The sequence below is a fragment of the Leuciscus leuciscus genome (assembly GCF_965113295.1).
Source record: "Leuciscus leuciscus genome assembly, chromosome: 10".
Lineage (NCBI taxonomy): Eukaryota > Metazoa > Chordata > Actinopteri > Cypriniformes > Leuciscidae > Leuciscus > Leuciscus leuciscus.
Window position 1 is genome coordinate 12883646 of NC_138734.1, and position 27831 is coordinate 12911476.

General features: G+C 38.7%; 2 long non-coding RNA genes across 2 annotated transcripts in view; both read left to right on the top strand.

Moving 5' to 3' along the window:
- Positions 1 to 27831, top strand: part of LOC309508646 — a 192728-nt gene that overhangs the window by 91588 nt on the left and 73309 nt on the right. The window lies entirely within an intron of this gene.
- Positions 19528 to 27580, top strand: LOC309507399. Its single transcript, XR_014209141.1, has 2 exons — positions 19528 to 20084; positions 23499 to 27580. It is a non-coding gene; the product is annotated as an uncharacterized lncRNA (long non-coding RNA).

Sequence of the window (27831 nt, forward strand, 5' to 3'; positions counted from 1 at the left end):
AATAATAAGACATACTTACAAGTTGTGATCCACAAACAACAGATTGTCTCAACAAACTGCCCCATTTCAGGAGAAGCTATTGTGCGTATGGCCTTGTATTCTGGTTCTGGAAGCTGTTCTCCGTAAAATGTGCAGCGCACAGATAAACATTGGGATTATAATGTTCAGAAACAGTAATTAAAATAAATTTAAACCACTCTTTTCACTCAAGTTTATCAGCCTTAGGAAGGTCAAACAAATTAGTTTTGGAAAAGGGGTGGACAAAACAGCGTCTCTTTGACATAACGACAACACTGTCTTCTCTAATGCAGCTCAACCAGGCCTCACACTTGTTTTGCGTATTCCGTGTGTGTAATTCATAATTTAAATGAATAACGTTGTGACTTCATAAGATCTGGAAAAAAATGTGTTGTCCAAATGAGCCATTCGTTGTAGTTCTTAAAAAGTGGATTCTGTTAAATAAAATATCTCCCTTTGGAGTGGACTTTGAGCTTTGTAACCTTGCAGATCACCTCAAAAAAGTGCAGGTACATTAAGTGGGGGAGGCTGCAGACCTGGAGCTGGTAGGCAGTTTTACGCCCCTGTTGTTCCTGATGTGTCCAGTTGGGGGAGGCTGTACAGCGACACGAATTGAGGTATGCATGTTAAATAATCTGCTAAAGTTATTGTTGTTTAGCAATGATGCAACATTTATTATTTATAAACGATTAGCTAGATAAAGCTAGGGTAGGTAGATATATCAATTAATTTCTATATATCAATGGATGGGTCCATACAAATTTTCATGAGACAAAAAGTTATTGACGATCAGGTTGATTTTCTGTCTGGCTCAAACTTAGCTAACCACGTGTAGGTTTAGCTGACCCCAGTCTTCTCTACTCACTTTCAAAATGAATTTTCTTTGTAATTTTCTTTTGTTGCCTATCTTTAGCTTGCGTGAGATGGCCTCTTCTAGTAAGACCCTGTTTAGTCCTTGCATTAAAACATACTCTACATGCATGGTTTCTGGGGCAACATTACAGTAGATATTGGAAATATGTGATTTTTTTTTTTTTTTTTTTTTTTTTTTACATTCTATGGTGTGAACAAACAAAAGACACATTTATAATATGTAAATCTCTCTCTCTGAGTTTAACTGCACACTCACTCAAATATTTAGATTATTTCCAACGTCATACATGATGAAACCCACATTAAAAACTTTTCCCATAATATGGTTTGAATGTAGATTCTGGTTTGAGTTGTTTCTTGTAGATTTATATCTTAATATAAATTTTTCATGAAATAACTTACTGATCTAGACTAAAATGTAGGGTATGTGCACTTAATGTGGGTTTTATCATACTCTGTCTTTACCAAATTCTCTTTAACTTGCATCTCATAAATGTGTGTGTTTGCTTTAGCTGCTTAAGGAAATGACAATCTCTCTCTCTATCTAAACTTGTATAAACTTGTTTTTTAACTGCATTCCAAACCAATAGCTTGTCTAGTAAATAAACGACTTACAGAGACATACATGGACATGTGTTTAATGTCATTTTCAATTTTCTCTGCACAGTCCATCATCAGTGGCCAAAATAAATCAAAGTGGCTTGACATTTTTTCCAAAAGTGTTCCACCAACAAGTGCCTGTGCCGTTGTACTTTGAAGATCAGGAGCAAATTGAGGCAATCCACACTCACCTGACATCAATTCTGGGCAGCACACCCACACACACACAGTGACAAGATCAAATTCATCATGGATGTCCTTTTTAATTTTTTTAATGTTTAATTTTTTTATCAGTGAGCAGGAGCACTTTGACCGGAGGATAGAACAGTTAAAGAAGAGTGGCAAGCCATAGGGGAGTCATCTACGGGAGTCATCATAATTTATAAATGGTGTTAATAAATAATTTTTATGTAAAATCATTTTGTGAACAACAAATATTGTCTCTTCTAAATGGCTCTTGGAATTTTAGAAAAGGGATAAATTTGTGTTTGTCTTCATAAAATGCTATGTAGGACACTGTTTTGTAGCTCTACGACCAATAGAGAATAGTACAACAGATATTTCATAGAGGGTCCATATGATTACACGGTACTATGTCTAATGGGCTAAATATGGTTAATATCTAAATGTAACTTTATATAAATTCATAACAACATATTTCACTCAGTCTCCTGTATAACCTACGGTGAATATAACTATTCTACAGTAGGTCATATATCATTACTTGTCATCTGATCCAACTATGTATTATACATTTTTTAATTCACAAAAACAAATAGTCTTCTGTAGGCTGAGTGAAGAGAGTGAAGCCCAACTGAATATCTACATTTAATCCGTAGTGCAGATCTACACTGTAACGTGTATATTTAAATGAACAAAAAACACAAACTTGGTCAAAGTCTATGGACAGGACGGTTATTAATGTGTACGTTTCGAGTGTCGATTTAATTATGTTATTTTGCAGTACATCCCCCTACTGGACGCATCAGGAACAACAGGGGCGTAAAACTGCCTGTGCCGTATATCTACCTGCTCCAGGTCTGCAGCCTCTCCATATAGGATACATTGGATGGGTTTAATAAGTGAGACACTCGTGTTCGCTCTGTTAGCTACTCACATGCTTTCTCTCATGACACACCAGCACAGCTAAAAGTATTCGTAATATGTAGGACCTTTTATTGAGAGTAACCTACATTTACCTGTTGAGACATGCCTTCACTATGGAAAGCCAAACAGGTCATATTTCAACATTAACCCAACGCCTGGTGTTCAGAAAATGTTTTACGGCGTTTTAGATGAAAAAAATGGCATTCTGTAGGCAATCGTATTAACCGGCAACAACCTATGGCGTCACTACTAGTGCAACCTGGAAGAATATAAGGGGCACCTAGAGAGAATGTCATCCACTTTTTCATCTTCAGGGACTGTTTTGTCTTTACGTGTCAACCTGAAAACTTCAAAAGGTAATCATGGCTTGTGAAAAACGCTTCAGGAAGTGTGTGGATCCATGGCTTATATTTTTTACACCTGATGACACACACACAACTTGTGCGAATACAATTTGGTCTAAGAGCACGCACGATCAGTCCTTGAGGGAGCTTCTAGTGCCAACTGTGATATTTTCCTTTGAGAAAACTCTGCTCTCGAGGGAAGAGGGGCAGGCATCTGTGCCAAGTGGTTCAGCTCTGCTCACGCCGAGGCAGAACGGAGACTAGAATCGTGGGGTTCTCAGAGGAAGCTCGCTGAAGAGTTTGAGAGAGGTGTTAATCTCTCACGCCCCTCGGAGGCTCGCGAGACTGAACTGCCGGATGAGGATGTGTTGTCACTAACATCCTCTGATCCGGCAGCGAGTGCTCTGCTGCCCAGCCCGGTCTGACCGGTACTGCGTTGCACACAATGGCTGTGTTGCACACAATGGCTGTGTTGCAAGCATACTAGGCTGATCTCCTGGAAGGTTTGGACCAAGGTCAGGGTCTTTTCCCCTGACACAGTGGATGAGCTGCGCCGCACCACAGATTAAGCTCTCCGGGGCACTAAACAAACAGCCGCCACGATTGGACGCTCGATGGCGGCCAGGAAGAGGCATCTGTCGTTGAACTTGGCTGACATAGGGGAGAAAGAAAAAGCCTTTCTTCCCATTGCACCAGTGTCGCTTTTTTAACTATTCGACACCTCCGTCGAGGCGGTGGTGGGAAAGTTCAGAGAGGTGAAGGAGCGCTCGGCTGCATTTAAATCTTGCATAACACTGCGGTCCGAATCTGCGCCTCCCCCACTTCCTGGAAGAAAGAAGAAGCACCCCAAGCGCTTCTTGCATCAGCCCTGAGGCTGGACATATGATGAGATTCCTTCAATTTGGAACCCTTCTGTAAGTCTGGCGTCGGGTTTGGTAGTGAGTGCGCTCTTTCTAGCTCTTAATGGTGATGGGCCTCCATTAATGGTGATGGGCCTTCCATCACTCTATGGGCAGCAGGTTGAGCTCTGTAGGTCTCCTCTCTTTACAAGAGTTTTAGTAAGGTTGAACAGTAGACCTCGGTTCCCTGTTAGAAAGAATTAAGGGGGGGTTGGGTTTTTATAGGATGGTGAAAATAGGGCGCTGAAGTTCCCATATATTGGTAAGCTATGCATACCCTTCCCATAGGCCTCCTCTTATGTTAGAGTCATCGGGCTTATGTAGTGGGTAGTGCCAATCTGTGGTAGTGAACAGATTGGCTTTATTATATGGAAACCTCCCTATCGGGAGTTAATCTACTGAGGCCACCGTTCTGTCAAGGTCCAGATAGAACTACAAAGTGTTAGCCCTCGCCGGGTCACCTTGAGAGCCACCTTATACTAGAGCAGCAGTTCTCCTCTCACTTTAGAGAGTCGTTTTGAGATCATAGCTCTGAACTTCAGACATATAATATTTGTGAGTCGGCCCTCACCAGGCCGCCTCGATATCTGGCTTAGGCTTAGTAATTAAGAATTTGGTGGTGGTCTGCTAAGCATTCTCACCTCAAGCCTCTCAGTATCTGAGTGTAGGTTCCTTAGAGCTAGAGCCCACCTGGAGATTTTATTCCTATAAATCTAGTTTTTCCTTGTACTGGCCTCCTCTTACTACAAGAGTTGTCTAGCCAAGGCCCGTCTTTTGCACTTTGGTTATAAAAATGCTAGTGGTGTTACAGGGTAGATAGCAGCATAGGTTGCAGGCTATCTTCAAAAAGCCTCCCATGCATATAATGGGCGTTCTTAGGCCTTTCGGCCTCCATCCTTTAGAGCCGAGTATAATAGCTAGTATATCCAGCAAGGCCTTAAGTTGAAAAAGGATTTTCCTCTGAGCCCCTTAAATAAAATGATTCAAGTCATAAGGTTGAATGCCTTATATGAATATAAAACATGTCTTGTAAAAAATACAATATAATAGGCCTTGACCCTGATACATTTCTCAGGGTCATGCTGATAGAACTCCCCTTGTTAGGGTCATTATTTAGAGTAATTTGCTACCCATAGCTCGTATGTTATCACCCTTCACCACCCAGGCTCAGGTAGAAACAGATTAGTTACTCCCTCCCATTTTGCAAAGCACTCCCCGGGTGGACGGCCGTGACATTCGAAGCTGTAGGTCTTACAGTAGGGCTCCTCGATAGTCCGGTAGCGTAAGATAGTACTCCCCTTGCTTTAAAGGGTCGATATCACTTCTGCGGAGTACACTGCCCATTGGCAATGTTAAATAAGTATAACCAGGCCCACATAAATTGTATGTAAGAGCACCTGGCTTCTGAGGCTAGCACTGCTAACAGTCTCGCTACCAAGTAGTTAGTCCTTTACAGGCCTCCTTGAATGCGTCTCCCCAACTAGTTGCATTGCAAAGGCATTAAATATCACGTTGCAGGCCCCCATGGAGCCTCCCTGATTCTAGCCTAAAGCCTGGTCAATACTAATCAGGTTGAGCATAGCATTCCGGAATCTATCTGAGGATCACTCTTTATGAATACTTAACTCCCTAAGTCTGGTCGGAAGGTCGAAGGACTCTCACGAGCCCTCCCTGTTAGATCAGCCCTAGAGCTGGATGCGCTCCCCTTATTTGGGTCCCTTATAGATTGCTTTGCCTCCATAGGGCTCTGAGGCACTGTGTAGATCCAGGATCGAATGGAGTTACTACCCTCTTTGCCAGGGTTAGAAAGCACTATGCTGAGTTCTACTCTCCAGAATGCCCAGATGCATATTTATTATTTTTTTTAATTTTTATGATTTAATTACTTAATAGCTTTTCATTAAACTCTCAAACCCCTGTAGTTCATAAACCCCGGTCTGGGAAACCCTGGCATAATGTAAAATTTAATGCACTTCAAAGAATGGAATACATTTTCTTTCTCTTTGTATTTTTAGATCAATATGGTACACAGTTATACTATTCAAATCAATGTAATAACCGAGTTGGGTCAAAAGTAATCTAAAAACTAATCAAACAGTAGTCATAATACATGACCTACTGTAAGACTGAAAAAAAACTAAGATATTTGAAAATGAACAAAGATATTTGCATTTACATCAACCCCCCTCTTTCTTACCCCAAGGACCATTTGGAATTCCTAACAACAGAGGTGTTGATAGTGTAGATATGTGGACAATGGGTGTCTTCTAATTGTCACACCTTTAGTATGGTGGGGGAAGTTGTAATTGTCTGATTGGTCAGTTTGAACGTCTCACATTTGGGTTACAGTCACATGATCAAGGAAGGGATAAAAGAAGATTGTAACAGTTGCTCTGTCTCTTTTATTTTCTGTCTCTCTTTCTCGGGGGCACTCTTTCTTTACCTCCTCTTTTCTTTGTCTCTTACTCTTTACACTTTCTGTCTCCCTCTCTTTCCATCTCTCAGGCAACATTTTACAAATATTATGGGTACAATTAATGGTATAAGTTTCTATCATCTCATACATCTATTTTATAACTATTTTAAGTGTAACCATTGGTATAGACCTTGAAGTGCTACCTTAGGGCGTGTCAGAGTCCACTTTTTCTAGTTTAACGACGGGAAAATTGGTCTGCGCGTGTGTTCCAGAGAGGAAATGGATCTGCCCGTGCGCAAGGTTAAAGCATGCAAGCAGACCATCTACGGGACAATCCGGATTCCACCATATCTTTATGTGCACAATATGTGATGCGATCTGGGGAACCCGTCAGATGTGGCGCTGGTACGTTTTCAGTAAGGTCTAAAAATAGGTTAAATGTCAGTTTTTTGTCAAAATTGGGTTTTCATTAAATTAGTATTCTATAACATCTTGTCTATCATCTCTGAATATATCTTAGCAAAATTCACTAGTTTAGTGCAGAAAAATTGCGATTTATTGTGGCAAGCTGAAAAGACGACGCACGGCATAGGTGCAAAAAAAGAAAAAGAAAATCGCCCAGCTCTCCTTCTCTTAACACTACAAAGACAGTTCACCTATCCAAATAAACCACATAACATCTAGAATAAAGGTATATCAATGCATGTTTCCCGCCAGTCCTGTGTAAACTACAACGGCACGCAAGTTTTTTTCATTTAATTTTTTTTATCCAACGTTATCGTGAGATGCGGAGCGGAGCACAAGAGATCAACTGAGTCTGAATTAGCTTAAAAGATCTTGCTCGCCTCTCAATCGTCCAATTTCAAAACGGTTTTCACTTGATACATTTTGAGTTCGTAAGCTTTCGAATGATATCTAATCTATGATGATTACTAAAATATGTGATGTGATATGATATAAGACAATAAAAAAAGAGCGCCAATCGTCCCGCTAGCAGGTTAATTAAACCTGTTTTTCTCAAAATTCCGTTCCTGAAAATCATCGAGATCAGCCGAATTCATATAACCCTAACTTTTGTTACCGACAAACGATGAAAGAAAGAAAAACAGTTTTGGAAAGGGCTTGACACCAGCTTTAATATGGTATCAAAACTATAATAATGTAATAGGTCAAATTTTACCATGTGGTGGGTTTTCCCAGATCGCATCACATATTAATCTTTTACATTGTAATCCTTTTATTTTTAATATTTGTCATGTTTGTGTGCTGCTGTATGTAATAAACAGAGTGTATGCGTGTGGTACACCTGCCTATAGGCAAATATTACTAACGCGTTCTGTAAATAACCAAAAAATAATAATACTGCGCCATTAGCCGCGTTTCCACTGTCGGGCCAGGGCCGGGCTAGGGCTAACAGCGAGCCGAGCCGGGCCAGTGGCCTCGGGCCTCAAGCACCGGGCTTGCGTTTCCACTGCCGGGCCATTAGCCCTGCAGCGCTGCCCTAAACCCCGCCCTTAACACGCCTTCCTGGATCAAACGTCATACAACCCCACCCATTACAGCGGGAATTATGGTGTTCATTCAGGCAGGAAGTTAGAAAACTTAGATTTTAAGAAGATAGCATGTATTAACTCACCGTCCGCGGCTGCCATAGTGTCCCGACTTGTCTCTCCACTAACAGATGGACGGTGACCCAGCACACCGTCCATCCATCAAGTCGAACCATGGAAAGTTCCTTCTCTTGGCACCGCTTTGTCCATTGTGCGTTTTAATCGCCTTGTACTGCGCCCACAACTTTTTAATTTTTTCCCGAACTTGAAGCGTTGTTCACTGAATGCTTAGCTTAGCAAGTTCAGCAACGATGTATTTTATAACGTCCTCGTTTCTGCACAGAGGAAGCTCCCGAAAAAAAAGTTGCTTTATTTTATGATAGTCCGGTATAAAGAGACGAGACGTGGGCTACTGACAGATAAAATAAAAACATGACTGTGATAGCCTTTATGATTGGTCGGATTTCTTCAAGCGTATGTTTTTTTACTATGCGTATCTTCAAGCGTTTACTATGTTTACTATGGTAACGGTTAGCGCGCATAGTCTTTTGCATCACAAACACAAGGCATTCAAACATGAACGCGAGTTAAATTATTTGAAAAGTCTTTCATGCTGACAGAATCATCCGGCGCTGCCGTCTCCCGACTCAGGTGAACTCCGCCTCTGTTCGTAACCACTCCTCTAGCCCGAGCTGGCCCGCTCTGGCCCAAGGTATTCGACGGGCCAGAAATCCTGGCCGTTGGCCCCGAGTAAGCCCCGATCAAGCCCCGGAAGTGACAGTGGAAACGCGACTGGCCCTGGCACGCACTAGCACGGCCCGGCCCTGGCCCGACAGTGGAAACGCGGCTATTGACAGGTTTTTGCTGGTCAATGGCGCAGTCTATTTCAGTTGCCTCAAAATAGCAACACTCCAACAATGCGCCTGAACAAACTTCGTTTTCAGACCAGCACGCCCATGGGCACACAAATGGGCACAAATGCATTTGCTATTTAAACAACATGGCGCAGGACGTGAAAATAATAACTGCGTCAGTCAAGCATATATGAAGAGCCTATGGAGGAGTGAGACAGCTCTCAGATTTCATCAAAAATATCTTAATTTGTGTTCTGAAGATGAACGAAAGCCTTACGGGGTTGGAACAACATGAGGGTGAGTAATTACTGACAGAATTTTCATTTTTGGGTGAACTATCCCTTTAAGAAACAAACTCAATTAAACTATTAAGCTGCCCTACAGATGGCAATAGTGTCATTATTCAGCACAAATCAGCAGTTCAATAACAGTGCAAATGTCATCAATAATGAAACAAGTTCAGTTCAGTTGTAAAGCAGCTCTACAGAAGGACAATAGTGACATTATTCAGCTCAAGTCAGTTGTGAAACACTACAAAGTTCTTTAATTTTGAATCAAAATTGATTTAGCTATAAAGCAGCAGCACAGAAGACTATGCCATTGGACATTTTGTCTCAAGTTTTGTAACACGGTTCAGGTCTGTATTTTCATTGCTGTTGTCTTCCTATTTGTCGTTTTGTGGGCATGACCGACTTGTTCTCTTTGTGCTTTGATTTAATTACAAGTTGGATTCCCTGTGGATTACAAACCAGCCTGGGTTATACAGATTGGACTGTCTGACCGAATTCCTCCTGTTCAAGTTTTATCGTCTTACTCCATTCAGTATCATCATCTGTTATTTGGATTTATTCATCATCCTTTACGACAATTGTGATTTGTGTTCTCTGTTGACTTAATAAACTCAATAATTACATTCAGCATTTGGGTTCTGTCTGTTAACAGTGTGACACTATCGATCTGAAGTATGCTTATTTCATTTCTAGATTGTCTAGAAACATAATAATTTCCTCAGGTTTGCTTTTGGAAAAGCTTACCAATATAAGGTTATTCCTAGTGTCATAGCCTTGGTGCCTTTGTATGTTCACAAAATGATCTTCGCTGGAATTACTGGGCCACCCTGCCCCTCAGAAGACGAGCTGCTTTGGAGAAGTTGCCACCCCTTGTACCGTAGACTGAAAAGGGGAGTGCTTGCAGCCACCTTTCCTTCCCTCCACGCCCTTACAATGTGTCCGTCTTGCTCATCCAACCACAATATGTAACTGAGACATTCTTCATGGCGGTAGTCTAGACCAGTGGTTTCCAAACCTGGTCCTGGATTATCCCCAATAGTTCACATTTTGGACATATCTCTTATCTTGCCATGCTTGCACTGCTATGTCCTGCTCTAACTTGCTTTGCCATAACGGAGACTGTGTTTTCCCCTTCAGAATAGTTTCGGTCTGTTTTTGTTTTGAGATTTAAATAACGGCCCATTACGGCTGCATTTGAGTCCTCACCAGATGGATAAACTTAAAGTCTCCCTGTGTTGAAAATCAAGCTTTTAATGTCGTTAAATGTCTATGTGGTGTTTTTAATATGCTATAAGACAAACACATGCAAATTCATAAATCAACACCATTGCTGGGTATTTTCTCCTTAAAACTGCAGTGAACCAAAGACAGTCTCAAAAACGTGGTTTGAAATCGCTGATGTTTCTGACGTCACAAACTAGCTTGTAACCAATCACGTTAACGTGTGACCATCAAAGAGAGGATCTCTGAGCTGGTGTGAGTGGAGGCGGGGCTAATTTTTCATATTCACAGAACGGCGTATACTAAATGAGGCAAGGGTGTAAAGTTACATTCAAGCTTTGTTAGGATTTATTATTTTTTTATGTCATTTTTTGTGATTAAAGATGAGTTTTAAAGGAACACTCCACTTTTTTTTGGAAATAGGCTCATTTTCCAACTCCCCTAGAGTTAAACAGTGGAGTTTTACCGTTTTCGAATCCATTCAGCCGATCTCCGGGTCTGGCGGTAGCACTTTTAGCATAGCTTAACATAGATCATTGAATCTGATTAGACCGTTAGCATCTCTCTCAAAAAAAGACCAAAGAGTTTCGATATTTTTCCTATTTAAAACTTGACTCTTCTGTAGTTACATCGTGTACTAAGACCGAAGAAAAATGAAAAGTTGCGATTTTCTAGGCCGATATGGCTAGGAACTATACTCTCATTCCCACTACCTAATTTGCCGGCTGCAACTACATAAACTTAGTGCCGGTCACGTTGGAAGTTACCTAGCTGGGGACTATTTTCAGGCACTGCGTAGTATCATTGTGCCTGCTGCACCCATGGTACGGCAGCAAAGTTCCTTGATTATTACGCATAATCAAGCTGAATGAGAGCATATTAAACTCTAGGGGAGTTGGAAAATGAGCCTATTTAAAAAAAAAAAAATGTTCCTTTAAGGGGAGAAATTATTGACTACAGGGGGACTTTAAAGATTATAGTAGGTCAACTCAGCAGTAAAAAAAAAAAATATGAATGACCGTTGTCCATAGAAATGCTTTATTACTGATTGCTAATCCAGAAACAAAGACTAAGACAAGAACTGAGCATCAACAAAGGAAATGTAAGTCTATAAAAAACATATGATGATGAACTAAACTAGAAGCAGGTGATGAATAATCAAAGACTGTGGCAACAGATCAAACCAGGAAGTAAATAATGAAAGTGAAGTCAGACACAACGGAACAGAAACACTATAAGAATTAATGAAGAATTTTAAAATGTTTATAATGTTACACCTCAGATGTGCATTCATTTTCAACAATGTCAAATGGAAAAAAATGAGTCAAATGGAAAATATTGGCTACAATATTGGCAGTCATTTTTTTCCAGCTGTTTTATTTCAAGACATTTATTAGGTTTTTGTAATTAAAATGCTCTTGTGTGTGAACTACTTTTACACATCCAATTCTAAGCATCCTTTCTGTAATGAACCCACCAAACGGGAAGATAGCGTTAGGGCCCAAGTGCAGAAGTTTATTAATAGCAGTGCAACCAGACAGGTAAATATGCAGGCGAGTATACTGTTGATAACACAGGAGAGTTACATGGGTAACACAGGTAAGTGTCTGGCAGACTGGATGTAGGATAACAAACAGGTGAGTATCACCTGTATGGAGTATTCGAGGCATGAAATCGTTACTAAAATCGCCTGGTGTGTGGTCTCGTGGTCTATCTGAATAGTCTAGTGCAGTGGATCCCAACCTTTTTCAACTCATGGCCCACACAACCAAACACATATGTTTCCGTTGCCTAATGCAAAAAAATTGGGTTAATAACTGAGTACTCAGAAGCAAGATTGTTAACTGTGTTTATTGAATAAACTGGCATTGAACAGAAAATGTAGATAACGGGTCACCAAACCTTGAGAGTCTCGCCTGGCACTGCACAGGAAAATGGGAAAACGTCTCAGTAACTAACGTAACCTCGGTTTCCTGAGATAACAGGAACGAGTATTGCATCGCGAAATGCTATGGGGAAAACAAATTGTTCTCTGATTATTGAACCCTTTTATTCAATAACGCAGTGCTACTGCACAGCCAAAACAGTGCAGGGATCTTATTGGCTGAGCAGTGGGAACTGCATAAACCTATGGCGATGCGGCGTATCAGTGTGAGCCAATCGGGGCACACCCCGCCGAACCGAGCGCAGACCCCGCCAAAGGGGGCAGGGCATCTGTTTATATAAGCATCTCATCTCGCCATAAGATTTATGTTATTTAGACTTAAGCGACGAATGCCAAGTCGTGTGCACCATAGCACGGCTCGTTATCTCAGGGAACCGGGGTGGTCTGTGAGTGAATTGAAGTAAGTAACCTCATGTCACTGTGTTCAGAACCCATTTTGACATGCTGGGGATGGCTTTCCAGGCAGGGAGCTGACGTCTGTATAATTGGGAAGAGAAAAAGAGCTCATTTGTTGAGAATTTTTGTTTTTTATTTTGTTAGCTATAACAATTGCATGGGTGTGTGAACTTTAACAGGCCTATATAGTTTCATATAGTAGCAACATCTACTCCAACAACTGGAACTGAACAGGGTGTTAGGAGAAACACTCAAGTCTGTTTGCAGGTGGTCCAGCCACGGCAAGACTTAACCCTCCCTTCTTCCCTCCTGGAGGATCAGGACTGCTCTTTTGCGGCGCAGGGTCCAGAGTTATCTTAGGCCGGGGTCCCTCACGCTTAGGAAAGAAGTGCTTAGACTGGTGAGGGCGCTGTCGATGCTCAGGTGCTGGCTTTGGCTGAGCGGTCGCCGGTCGCTGGTGCTGCTTGGCTGGCTGCTGAGACGGCACAGTTTTCGGGCGACTGGGTGCTGCAAAGCTGTAGCGCTTGGGCAGGAAGTGACTTGCGAAGACTATGTGCCACCGTGAAGCCCTCAGCGAAGCCATCTACCGCGGGGCGGAAGAGACCCCTGGTAGAGACTGGTGAGTTGAGGAAGGCAGTTCTATCTGCGTCCTTTATCTCAGTCAAATTGAGACACAAGTGCCGCTCCAGTAGCCATGGCTCTGGTCCAGACTTGTCCATAGACTGAAGGAGTTTGGCCTGAAACACCTGGAGGACCACCATGGTGTGGAGGGTGGAACACGTATACTCAGAGAGAGTATGAATCCAAAATTCTGTCAAAGACTTTTGAGAAAACATTAATTTTAAAGCACTGTCACAAGATAAGTCAATAAGGCTGTTGTGCTCTTTTGCACTCTGCTGCGATGCCCTACCATCGCTCCTGCTCCGTCTGTGCTCAGACCCACGCATTTAGACCAATCTATTCCATTTTAAACAATAAATGCATTCACAATATTATTTCTATTAATAGTAATTGGCAGCCCACCTTCAATGCCATTGCGGATCCAGGACGAAAACCACTGGTCTATGTGCATTTGGAGGATTACAATGTTAAAAATATGATGAAACTGTCTGTTGTCTCGCAGGGTTCTAAAATCAGTTAAGATTTGAAAATCGTCTAGTTTGTCCCAGGCCTGAGGGGAGGACCCGTGCACTCGTGACACTTTCCTATTTCCAAGCTGTAATTTTAGAGATAGTAACAGAAGCTTAAGCCATCACTATGCAAAGAGCGATTAAATGATGGATTGATGGATTGGATGTGTCTGGATTAGGCTATTCAGTCTAGTAATGGGCGATAGAAACAATAATATAAACGATACAAAATTGGCCTACGATAGAGATTTTAATTCTATCGCGATAATGCATGTTGATGACAATCTACCCGTGAAATTTAGAGCCACTTGCTGCAACCGGCTGCAACGCATCATCGTATTCGTCATCTTGAGTAAACATGGCTGAAAGCGAAATGGAGGAGCTGGTGAAAAAGACCGGTGCAACATCCATTATTTGGACTTGGTTCGGATTTAAGCCGTTCAACAACCAGCAGCAAACTATACTCTGTAGAGTGTGTGGGGCAACAGTTCCGGCTAAGAGAGGTAACAACTAATCTGTTCTACCACCTCAAAACGAAACATGTCACTGAATACCAGCATTGCCAGGCAATGTACATTGCCCATCATTGCCAGGCAAAATTTTCTTTATTCAAAAAGCTTGTTGTGCTTTAATTTTGCACTTTATTATGTTTTCATTTGAAGTATCTATGCACTACACTTGGAAAAAATTTCTTTATTTAAAAAAGTCATGCCTAATACTGGAAGTATTTCCCTAATTCACAGTATCTGTTCCTTTATTAACAAGACACCAGTTTTAATTTCATTAAGAGAACAAACTGTTTAAAACCAAATGCGTTACATTAGGCTGCAGGTAAGATACTTTGTTTGAAATATGTTTTTATTTAAAGTATCTGTGCATTACACAAAATAATTTTCTTTGCCTAATACTGAAAGTATTTTCATCACAGTGTCTGTTCCTTAACTAAAAAGACACCAGTTTTTTCCTGTTCTCTGCATCTTGGGTGGCCTTTAAGAACCAAGGACTTAAACTAAGTGTAGTGCCTTTTAGAATAGTTTGCACTACAGGAAAGCTTTTTCTTTGTTAAAGTCTTGCTAGTGTATTGGATTTTATTTATCTGCAACATTATGTTGTATAATTACAGTTTTGCATAATAAATGTTCTCAAAACTGCATACAAAGTTTCTTTCTTTCTTTAAAAAAAATACATTTAGCAGTTTGGCTAGCACACATGCCAGCATGACAAAACTTAGGCTCAATCCCCTTCACCTACCCCTTACCCTTGCCTGCGTTCACACTACACGCGACAAAGCGACACAATACCATTCATTTCAATGGGGAGCGGGCGACTTCCGGCGACACACTCGGTCGCGACCGTTGGTGATTGGATGGGGCGTGTCTGGCGACACGACAAAGTTGAGAAATGTTTAACTTTATGCAAATGAAGAGCGACTTTCGCGAGCGACAACCAATAGGAGTGGAGCCTGGAGCGCGCGTCATCATCCTTCTCCGCTCAGCCCCTCGCCCCATCGACAGAAAGATGGAGGAGTATTTTTTTAAATCTAAAATACTACTGTTATTGTGTCATGAAATGTAGTTATAAGAGTTTTTCAGTCGAGAATGTAGTTGTTTAAAGCTCAAATATGTGGTTTGTTTATACAGATAGCGCCTATTTTCAATTTTGATCTGATATTTTCGGAGTTGTGAGACCCAGGTACTCGTTCATTTAACTTACATGCTTTACGAGTCTAAATATTTAATATTTTCTCTCCAGAATGTTTGTATTTAGCGGCAAGAAAACTGATTCGCTGTCATTGGATGTTATTCATAAACATTACAAGGCAACCAGTAGTGGGAACGCCCACTAGCGACCTCATCGCCAGCCACCGGCGACATGCAGCGACAAAGTCGCTTGTAGTGTGAACGCAGCTTTAAACGGAGCTGTACTCTTCACAAAACTGGATCTGAATGCTGGATATCATCAGCTTGAACTAAATCCTGATTCCAGGTACATAACAACATTCACGACTCATGCAGGGCTCTGGAGGTACACTCGTTTGAATTTTGGAATTAGTTCAGCTGCCAAGGTGTTTCAAAACACAATTCAAAAAAAATTCATGGTCCTTCATGGCATCCCAAACGTCAAAAACATGAGTGACGACATCTTAGTTTTTGGTAAATCGCGAGACGAGCACAACGCCTGCCTGCAAGCTGTATTCAAGAGACTTAGAGAAAAAAACCTCACCCTCAACAAATACAAGTGTGAGTAGAGCAAGACGAAACTAGACTTGACTGGATATGTGTTTTCAGACAAAGGAATTTCTGCAGATCAGAAGAAGATAGCCATTAAGAACCTCCCAGCCCCACAGAGTGTTTCCGAATTACGCAGTCTGCTCGAAATGTCAACATACTGTTCACGTTTCATTCAAGATTACGCAACAACCACACAGCCACTGCGTGAACTCATTTGGAAAGACCACTCATGGAATTGGGGGCCGGAACATCAAGCAGCACTGGACAAGCTAAAGTCTCAACTAATTCAGAATGCTACAATGGCATACTTCGATCAAAAGAAGAAGTCCACACTACTTGTTGATGCAAGCCCTGTTGGTCTTGGTGCGATACTAAGTCAGCCAAACACAGATAGTTCTGGTAACAAAGCAGTTGCGTATGCCAGTAGAGCACTCACAGCTGTAGAACAACGCTACTCGCAAACAGAGAGGGAAGCTCTAGCAATATTCTGGACATGCGAACATTTCCACTTATATCTGTATGGTTCACACTTTACAGTCATTATGGATCACAAACCACTAGAGCTCATTTTCAATAACCCTCGAGCATCCTCACCAGTCAGACTTGATCGCTGGAGACTGAGATTGCAACAATACACGTTCACAGTCCAATACAAACCTGGGAAAGACAATCCTACCGATAACATGTCAAGGCATCCTGTGGATGGACAACACACTGACAACTGTTCAGAAAACGCAGAAAGACACGTCAACTTAATAATTGACAATCACAGTCCCAAAAGCGATGACTTTAGATGAAGTACGACACGAAACAACGAAAGACTCTGTCCTACAAACAGTGATACAAAAATTGAAAGGTAAAGCCTGGACACACTTGAAGCAGACCATGTCAGGCGCATGCCACGCAAAACTGAAGGATTTTCATAAGCTGAGACATGAGCTCACAGTTAACTCACGAAGCCTCAGAAGGAATAGACTTGTTTTACCTGCCTCTTTGTATAAAAAAGCCATCCAACTTGCACATGTAGGACACATGGGCATTGTGAAGACTAAACAGCTGGTAAGAGAAAAGGTATGGTTCCCTGGTATCGATGCAGAAGTGGAAAAAGCTGTGCAAGGATGCATTCCATGTCAAGCAGCCACGCTCCAGCATCACTCGGAACGCCTCAAAATGTCTGATCTGCCAATAGAACCATGGTCAGAAGTGTCTGTGGATTTTACTGGTCTGTTTCCTTCTGGTGATTACTTGCTGGAAGTAGTTGATGATCATTCCAGATATCCAGAAGTGGAAATAGTCAAGTCTACAGCAGCCACTACTGTGATTACCAAACTGGACAAGATATTATCAACTTTTGGCATACCCAGCACAGTCAAAACTGATAATGGCCCACCATTCAATAGTCACTGTTTTGCGGATTTCAGTTCATATCTTGGTTTCAAACACAGAAAGATAACCCTGTACTGGCCTAAAGCGAACGGAGAAGTAGAACGGTTCATGAGAACGCTTAAAAAGACAGTCGTGACCACCAATGCAGAAGGTAAACCATGGAAACAGTGCCTGTATAGTTTCCTGAGAAATTACAGAGCAACACCACATGGGACCACCCAAAAACCACCAGCAGAACTACTGTTTGGAAGAAAGATTAACACCACATTACCTTCAAATCCACAGGAAATGCCAAAAACTGACCTCAGAGACATTGATCACATTGCAAAGCAACAAATGAAAAGGTATGCAGATCTTCATAACAGAGCAAAATAATCCAGTATCAAGGCTGGTGACATTGTACTCTGCTGACAACCCTAGACAGGAAAGTTGACGACTCCATATGAGATAAAACCCTACAAAGTAATCAAGGTCAGAGGGTCAATGGTGACAGCAAGTCGTTCAGGATGCATTACAAGAAATTTCTCATTTTTCAAAACACTCGAAATGAATGAATGAAACCTCTGATGACGAAGATGATGTCAGAGGACAAGCTCCAAATTCAGAGGTGTTTCAGGACAATATAAGCACACGTGCCGTGGTTATTTTCGTCAAAAAAATTATTGGTAAAAAAACATTCATAATAAATTCATAATAAATGAAAAACACTTACTTGAAAAACTAACTGAAACAAACTAATAATTAGCCATAATAAATAATCGTTTTCATAATTAATAAGCTCTTAACTTTGGTGAAAATCTGACCTATGGCTGTTTAGGGAAACGCCTGTAGCTATATGGCGCTTCATGCGCGTTAAGTTATTGAGGCGATTAACCCATAGCAAAATAAATACATAGACGCCCTATTGAATGCTGGATCATACGTCAACATATTGCGGAGGGCAACTTTCACATATGGGATATAACTTTCACAACTTTTTACAACTTTCAATAACTTAACTTCACCTCTAATTACGGGAGTTGAGAAATATGCCTGCTTCATGTGCTGCTTGGGGCTGTACAAATCGCCACACAATTGAAAACAGGTCTCGGGGAATTACTGTACCTTTCACAAGCAAGACTGAACATCTGTTTCTGGTTGTATTTTGTCATGATATAATTAGTAATAGTAGGCCTAACGTTAGTTGGTCACCAGAGTCAGTCAGACTTAAATAGCTAGCGATGTCGCTAGTTAACTTAGCTGTAAAAGTTGAAACATGAGTTGACATGATTTATATTGTTTTAGCTTACATTATATTTTATATTATAAAGTAAAATTCCTGAAATCTAAATATTCATCTATATTTTCTTAAAACCAACTTTTATGACAAGTACTCGTTTCGGGTAGGTACTAGTCACTATTTCATGTAGGCCTACTATTTTTATTTTCAGAGGAGAAAGGCCGCAAAATGTTTACATACTACTGTTATTGTGTCACGAAATGTATTTAAGAGTTTTTCCGTCGACAGTGCAGTTGTTTAAAGCTCAAATATGTGGTTTATTTATAAAGATAGTGCCTATTTAAAAATTGTATCTGACGTTTTCATAGTTTTGAGATCCAGGCGATCACTGGGCGCTCATGTACCCCGCCTGGAACAGCCTTACCTCGGCTCGGCTAGTGCTTCTGACGTTTGCCGCTGGCTCTGATGTCTCTAGTCTAGTTAAACATGAGATATAATTCGTCTTGTGTATATCTAACGGGCAATCTTTGGTCTCATTAATCTATAATTTTTTTCCCTGGCAAATCGTTTTGGCTGAGGGCAAAGTGAAGTTTCATAACTTATAAATAGCCTAATATATTTAGGCTATTTAACTTTAACGTTGTAGCCTGTTGTATGTTTGACTGAATGTTTGACAGAATTGTTTACTTTATTTCTTGACTTGTATAGCTTTTTATACATTTTAGGCTACTTATACTGTTATAATGGCTATTATTGATCAATAAAACTGAAATTTAACAAAAAGAGACAAGGTTGTGTCATTTTATTTTATATAACGTTAGCCTATGTACGAATATTTTAAAATATATACATTATTTTATATACATTATCTTCACTGTATGTAGGCCTACATAAAATAAAATAACAAATCTCTTTTTGTTAAATGTCAGTGAAATGATCAATATTATAATGTTTAATTTTTTTTCATATTGTCTATATTATTCTGCAATTGATATTACATTGTATTTGCTGTTCTTCTTCTTCTTATTGTAATTATTGCAGGTATTGAATATGACATATCAATTATAGAATATAGACAATAAAAAATAATAAGTTAAAAAGTGACTATGAATAATACAATAATTTAACAGCATAACTATAATAGATTATTATTACCTAATACCTGCAGCCTAATGTAAAGCATTTGGTTTAAAACATTTTGTTCTCTTAATGAAATGAAAACAGGTAGAAAACTAAAGCAAATTCTTCCAAATGTAGTGCACAGATACTTCAAATGAAAACATAATAAAGTGCAAAATGAAAGCACAATCATTTTTTGGAATAAAGAAAACTTTACCTGGCAATGTACATTGCCTGGTAGTAATAGGCACTTCAAAGCACTTTCAATTGCATGCGTCACATTTTCACTTTGCTGCAGTTTCCTAAATGTCATGTGATTTACTGAAAAGCAGCAGCCTTCCTATCACATTTAGACTAGCTGAATTTTGCATCCTGGGTACATGTATTTAAGACCACAGCATATGGTGCAGCCTTCTTTTACACATTTGTTGTATGATATTCATCAGAGAACTTTCATTTGCTGTTTGGAATCCTGGTTCATTTCAGGTTTGTAAGATTTGACTTTATTACAGTTAGGAGAGGGTGTGGAGCTTTGTAAGAGGCAGAAGTGAATAAATATGTTACCCATAATTATACAATGTTCATGTTAGGTCATTAACTAACTAATGTTAACATTAATATTTTTTTTTAAATTTAGGCTAAATAATGTATTAGTATTTGTTGAAATGAACATTCATTATCCTTAATAGATTATGTAATTTTAGTATTTGTTAATATTAACTGATGTTGTACTGGGGTACAGCTGAGATATTGCTGCACATAATTTTAAGATATTTATTTTAAGATATTTGTTTATATATATATATCTTGTTTTGAGTTTTATTTCATGTTCATGTTTCATGTAGTTTTGGTTTTTGAGAAGTTGGATGTATGACTGTGTGTGGGGGCCATCAATGCATCGGGATAGGTAAAGAAGCTTAATGGACTAATAGCCTACAGTGAAATATGCTAAAAGACCAAACTCACACCTTATTGGGGATGCAGGCTGTACTATATAGGCTACAGGCAAGCAGACTTAGAATATTAACCTAACGTGAAAAATGTCATGTTAAGCGTTTCCCAGTCAAATACTGGCAGGCTTGACATTGAACGTTTGATAGTTGCAAGTTAAGGGACCTTCTCTAAAGTTACATACAACATTGGTATACATGTTTCTAACTTTAATAGCATTTGAAGAGAATGTCTTACAGTCATAAAACCAACTGTTAAGTGTTCATGTAGATGTCAGGCATAATGCACACCTTTTAGATTGTTGATATTAAAATTAATATGAGCTCATGCAGAAGTCAAAAATAGCAATAATTACACATTATTTGACTGTTTATATAGTTAAATATTCATATTCTTTGTCTGCTTGCCATTACAGCATACATCCCCAATAAGGTGTGAGTTTGGGGATGTAGGTATGAAGTTTCCTTTGTGTCTTTTTTATTCAATCAAACATACTTGAGAGTAAAACGAATCATTTTGTAATAAAATAAAAATAAAAAAAAGATTGCAAAAAAGTCTTCTTAAGGCTCAAAAATAAAGAAGTTGATAACAAAATTATTTGTAGGTCATGTAAATCTTTGAAAACCTTTTTTTTTTTTTTACACTTTTCATCACAAACGCACAAATTTTGCTCTCTTTTGTGCTATCTTTTTTGCGGGTCTAAATCTTTTGTTTGCGAGTTTGCTTGCAATTTGAAAACTTTTGCTTGCGAGTTAAAAACTTTTGCTTGTGAATGAAGCTGTGACTTAGTGGGCGGTCTCTACAAACCAGGATGAAATGCCCTTTTCTATTGGTCACCCTGGATTGAAAAAACGAAATAGGAACTGTTTTCTCAATTTTCTACTTTCAATACTAAAAAAACAAAACAACTGAACGAATGATACACGGATTGATGTACATGCACTGCAAATAATTTTTTTTATTAACTTCTTGATTTTTGAGCCTTAAGACGATTTTTTGCCAATCTTTTAAGTTTTTTAATTAAATAATTAGTTTTAGGCTACTCTCAAAGGCAGTATGTTTGATTGAATAAAAAAGACACAGAGGAAACTCCATACCTGTTACAGCTGTTCCCAGATGTCAAATGTCGAATTTGCATTCTAATTTGAACCACTGAATTTGTAAGGCGATGTCAAATATTATAGGTTGTATTTTAAACAGAATTAACATTTTAGAAGTGAAATCTGAAAGGTGATCATGGTTTATTGAATTTTTAATAATGATAATGTGTGTGAAATGTTTTGAATTGAAATATTCACAGCTTAAATATTCAACCATGTTGAATTTCAGCCTTAAAAATGCAAGCCCTAAAAATGCAATGCATTAAAATGCAAGCACGGTTAATGCAAAGCAAAAAAATTTTTTTCAATTAGTCCAATTCAACACGTTTTTTTGTTTCAAAAACATTTGTCATTATTTTACTTCCATAGACAACCACCCCTACATTGTGGTGTGCAAATCCTACCTTCTTCGTGTCCACATGATTTGGTCAAAATAATCTCAAATCGCTTGAGCAAAATAAAATAAAATCTTATAAATATTCAAAACAGAGAGAAAGACTGGGAGAAGTGTGTGTGTGTTCGTGCTAATATATATATATATATATATATATATATATATATATATATATATATATATATATATATATATATACATACATACTTTATCTATTTTATCTCCCACGCTTTTTTCTTTATATCTTCTTCCTCTGGGCGCGATTTTAAGAAGACACGGTGTCTCCTTTCATTTTTACGCGGACGACACCCAGATCTATTTGCCGATTAAAAGAAATGACCCCTCTGCATTTAAATCTTTAATGAACTGTCTTGATGAGGTAAAGCTCTGGCTTGCAAATAACTTCTTAACATTAAACGACTCAAAGACGGAAGTTATAGTTTTTGGCCCATCTGACAAATTTGAGTTTGACAGCAGCATTTTGGGCAATTTGTCGGTTTTTAATACAAGCTGCGTACGAAATTTGGGAGTTTTCCTTGACAGTCGCTTAACTTTAGAGAAACAGGTGTCCTCTGTTGTTGCGTCTGGCTTTTATCAACTCCGCCTTCTTGCCAAAATCAAACATTTTATTCCTGAAAAATCCCTTGAGACAGCCATCCATGCGTTCATAACTTCACGCTTGGATTACTGTAACTCCCTTTATTCCGGCATTTCAAAAGCCCAGCTCACACGCCTTCAACTTGTTCAAAATGCTGCGGCCAAATTTCTTACGAAAACATGTAAATTTGATCATGTCACACCCATCCTGCGAGCTTTACATTGGCTACCTGTCCAATATAGGATTGATTATAAAATTCTCCTACTCGTGTTCAAATGCCTGCACCATCTTGCTCCAAGTTATCTATCAGAACTTATACACTTATACAGCCCGTCCCGTGTCTTAAGATCCAGTAATCTTAATATACTTGCTGTTCCCTGCACGAGGTTGAAGCGTAGAGGAGATAGAGCCTTTTCAGTAGCGGGACCCAGATTATGGAACAACCTGCCAATACAAATTAGAACAGCTCACTCGCTATCAGTTTTTAAATCCCTACTGAAAACTCATCTATTCTCCTTAGCTTTTAATACCATCTAAGTGTCCTCTCTTCTGTAGCTTATATATTTTAATTTGATGTTGAATATATGTCTAGTTTAAATTGTTTAATACTATACTGTAACCTCTCAGCTGTTGTGTATTTTAACCGTATGCTATGTTCTATTTAATGATTGTACAGCACTTTGGTCAGTCCTGTGACTGTTGAAATGTGCTTTATAAATAAACAAACTAAACTAAACTAAACTACATACAAACAAGGGTAAAGAGAAAGTTATTCATAAATATTCTGATAAATATGCAGTGATTTCAGGAGCCTGGAAGTTTTAGATAGCATATTTTGTAACTTTGTCTCTTTAAAGGAGGGCAATTGGCTTGAAAGAAGAACCCTGAAAGAAGAAAGAAGAATCTGAAAAGCTGATCATTTTAGAAGACCTGCGCAACATGGGTAAGAAATTAAACTTATAATACGATAACATACAATATCCAACACTAGTATATTTTATTTTCATAATGTGACATTTGATGCTAAAAATGATTTTTAATTGTTTTTTAATTGTTGCATTGGCAGGAAAAGCAGCAGCTGAAGAAGAACCGAGGGCAACTCTACAATCACCTCTAATATTGACAGTTGCAGCAGTTGTAGTAGTAGTAGTAGGTTATGCATTAATGTCAACATGTGAAGTAGTGGTAGGAGCAGCAGCAGGAGCAGCAGCTGGAGTGTGCATTTTAAAATTACTGTGGGAAGAAGAAGAAAGAAAAGGACATGTAGGAGTAGCAGTAACAGCAATAGCAGGAGGCGTAGCAGGAGCAGCAGCAGCAAAGTTGCGATCAATGATAGGAGCACAGTCACTAATAGGATCAGCAATAGTTGGAGCAATAGCAGGAGCTGCAATAGTAGCAATAGCAAAAAAATTGTTACAACGGGTTATAAATGCAATACAGTGGTTAATAGATAACTTTAAGTCATGTGTAGTAATAGCTCTAGTGGCAATGGGAGGAATGCTATTAACATGTGTAAAAAATACAATAAAGTTGATAACAGATCAAATAAAGTGGGCAGTAGCCAAAGTAAAACCAGCATTACAATGGATTAAAGAAGCCGCAATCAAATTATTCAACACATTAGCATCAATGGTATCAGGATTACCAGCAATTGCAGCAGCAGCAGTATTAGGATTAGCAGCATTTGCATCAGCTTCAGGATTAGCATCAATAGCAGCAGCAGTATCAGGATTAGCATCTGGATTATTTGGAGGGTTACTGGTACTCGCGTTAGTAGTTGCATTAGGAGCAGCAATTTTTGGATCGCACACGAGTGAACAGTCACAAGCAAAAGATGTGGTGTTACCAATTGCTGTTCTTTTGCTTTTTGTTTTATTTTGTTTTCTTGTTACCTCTTTAGGTGTGTTGCGATTTTGCGGTTTGTTGTTGTTTCTCTCGCTTTTCCTATGGTTTATGCTGTGCTACCGCTCTGACAGAAACTGATCATTTTCACTAAGACAGGCGAGCATAAAAGCCAGCTGATGCATCAGGAAAAAAGATGAGAGACATGTCTTCCCACAGGAATGCTTTTCTCCATGTTCTCTCCGTATTTACGATTCTTTACAGCCTTTAGCCACTGCCTACAATGCTCTGGATCCTTCTCTGGAAACCGAAAATATCTCACTCCCGCTTAACATTTACTCTTTGAATTCTTGTACCTGGGAACAATACAAGTCGACACCATTGTGACTAAAAGTTTACTAAGAAGTATTTATTTCTTCTTCTTCTACTTCTACTTCTACTTCTTTCTAGGTTTATTGGTGGTTGGCAAACAGCGAACTAGTGTATTACCGCCACCTACTGGTGTGGAGTGCGTACCAGAATGTCTGTCATCTACTATGTAAAAAAAAAAAAAAAAAAAAAAATCTTTATTTCCTTTTACTCAAATTAGTTTCTCTATTGAAATAAGAAATTATAACACTTATCTTTTGACTCCTTTCACAGAATATCTTTTAAATCAAAGTGTTATTTTAGCTCTCTCAAGTTTTGGGTCAAATGTCTTCTTTCTCTTTCATATTTCCAACAGTGTAGCATAACATGTTCTATGCCTTTTCTTCCTGCTTACAGAAATCACATTTCACTGTTATGTTTACCTATTTTGAACAGCGATCCATTTAGCCCAGTGTGTCCAAACTTAAGTCTCGATATTATTTTACATTTACATTTATTCATTTAGCTGACGCTTTTATCCAAAGCGACTTACAATTGCTATATGTCAGAGGTCGCACGCCTCTGGAGCAACTAGGGGTTAAGTGTCTTGCTCAGGGACACATTGGTGTCTCACAGTGGATTCGAACCCGGATCTCTCACACCAAAGGCATGTGTCTTATCCATTGCACCACTACCACCCCTCATTTTCCCATCCCTCTTATTCCTTCCTGCATACCTCATTTCTCCCACTTTCCTTTGGATCCTGTAAAACCATTGCCCTTTTCTCACGTCCTCCCTTTGCCACCATTCCTTTAATCTCTTCTTTAATTATGCTCTTAACTTATGCCCTGCTGATTTTAACTGTCAAATCACTGTGATTACTTTTAGTGACTTCCTTTGCTATCTGCCATTTCATTTACTTTTACCCCAATTTGTGCTGGTATTCACAATAATCTACTGTAAGCCCCATCATATGTATTCTGTATAATGTTTCTCACATCTCTAACAACATGTATGGTCTGCTTCTAAATGACTGCACTGTAAACTGGTTAATGACGAGCTTGAGTCTGAACAAATGATTGCTCTTAGTTATCTTATATCCTCTATCTACTGTACCATAATGCTAACATTACTGTGTAATCCCTAAATGATCCTTTTCTCCACTCTGATACAAAATTCTGGAACAATAAATGCTGAATACTTTGATGCATCTGTATATAACCGTGTCCGTGGTAATTATCAACTCAGCGATAGCTGTGTCCTTCTTATTCCTAGTGGCATTACTAACTTTAATGCCTGATATATCATATCTTATTTTCTGAGAGATGTGTCTGTCACTGATGTATACAGGGATGGGCAGTATTTCAGATACATGTATTTAAAATACATATTTGAAATACAAAATACTATTTTGTATTTTAAAGCCTTTGGAAGAAATCAAATGTAATTTGTATTTAAATACATTTAAGATGAGTTTTTTTTTCTTTTTCAAAATGCATAAAATACTTTTTGCCAGGTACTTTATCAGGGTACTGATTTTGTGCATCAACTAGTTCAGACATTCACTAGCTCAGCATTGGATCAGCGATTTAAAAAAGAAAATAAGGTGAGAATGTCATGATCAATTCTACTTGTTGATTAAAGTTAAAATAGTGCATTATTCACTCCAGTTAACATGAAAGAATAAAAGAGCACAGACAAGTGGGAAAATAGCGTTAGCCAATCAGTCTTGACCGGTTGTTGATTTTTATCAACTAGCTTGTCAAATGTGTTTAAAGCATTACTGCACACTAGGGCTGGGTGTTATGACACTACATATCATAGTGATGATATAAAGTGTGAATTGATGGAACTTTTTCTAAATCGTTTACATAGATAGGCCTATTTGTAAAGATAGCAAATTTATCCATGCAGCTTTTAGTGGGCAGGAATTATTGGAATGTTGGAGTGGAAAAACACTGATGAATGATACACCACAAAAATCTTCAGCTTTTAGTTTTATCGTACATAAAAAAATAATCATAAAAAAGGGGTAAATAGTGTCAAATGAATCTAAATTAATTCTAATTTTAAATTTTAGATACATTTTCTAATTTGAATAAACTAATAGAAACAAATAAGCTTTACATAAAATAAACATAAAATTACTTAAAAAGCATTGGACCTGCAACAACAAAAAAACTAAAAACAAAACAAACAAAAAAACCTCAAAAGAGTTTGAAATTCAGTTTATGCTGTGGAATCAAAACTGATAATGAGAATTGTGAAACCATGATATTGTTACTGTGAAGTAAAATTGAGATTTTGGTCATATCGCCCATCCATATTCTTTGCTAGATAGCAGAAAAGGTTCCCACAGTTTTACATACAGTATGGATTTTTTAATAGTGTTCACCACAAGTAATATACTACATTGTAACCAGAAATAAGTATATAAATGGCTGCTATTTTGCATACGTTTATTTGTAATTGCCAGAAAGAAAGAAAGAAAGAAAGAAAGAAAGAAAGAAAGAAAGAAAGAAAGAAAGAAAGAAAGAAAGAAAGAAAGAAAGAAAGAAAGAAAGAGAGGGCAGAGGTTAGGAATGAAAAGTCAGTAGGCCTATGTTTCTTCATTCACTGTGACCTATACCTGCACTGGATGGCCAATTTCACATGTATTTTGTGTATTTTCAAAATACAAAATACTGTATTTGTATTTAAATATTTTTTTTCACACAGTATTTTGTATTTAATAAAAAATTTCCACACAGTATTTTGTATTTGTATTTTAAATACATTTCCATGTATTTATGCCCATCTCTGGACGTATACACCAAAGTATTTTATACTCCGGAGAGGCCGTATTTGACTCTGGTGAAGCCATCCAAAAGAGTGGTGCATGTATGATGTCAGAAACCAGAAGTTTAATTAGATTTTCCAATGGGTTTTATAAAGGGTTTTTTCAATTTATGAGTAAAATAAAGTCTGTGGTAAACATAACTTGACCATACTTAGATTTTT